The sequence below is a fragment of the Myotis brandtii genome, unplaced genomic scaffold (genome assembly GCF_000412655.1).
Source record: "Myotis brandtii unplaced genomic scaffold, ASM41265v1 scaffold174, whole genome shotgun sequence".
Classification (NCBI taxonomy): domain Eukaryota; kingdom Metazoa; phylum Chordata; class Mammalia; order Chiroptera; family Vespertilionidae; genus Myotis; species Myotis brandtii.
This window is the reverse complement of record NW_005356437.1, coordinates 1,881,106-1,881,377: the sequence shown is the minus strand read 5'-3', so window position 1 is coordinate 1,881,377 and position 272 is coordinate 1,881,106.

Genomic DNA, 272 nt, shown 5'->3' with positions numbered 1-272 from the left:
GGGGTCGTCTCCTTATCCCGAGGGGGAGTGTCTGTGCGGGCACTGGCCCCGCGTTAAATTCGCGAGCTTTCGCGAAGAGGCGGACCCGCCGCGTCCCGGGAAGCGGGGTTGGCGGGGGCGCGGGAGGACGGGGGGTTGCAATTTGGGCTGAGAATTGTGAGGGGCCCCGGGAACTTCAATTAACGCCACATTTCCCCGGTGTGGCCCGGGTCCGGCCGCGGCAGAGGCTTCGAGAACCAGGCGCAGCCGGGCCTCGGGTAAAGGCCTGCAGC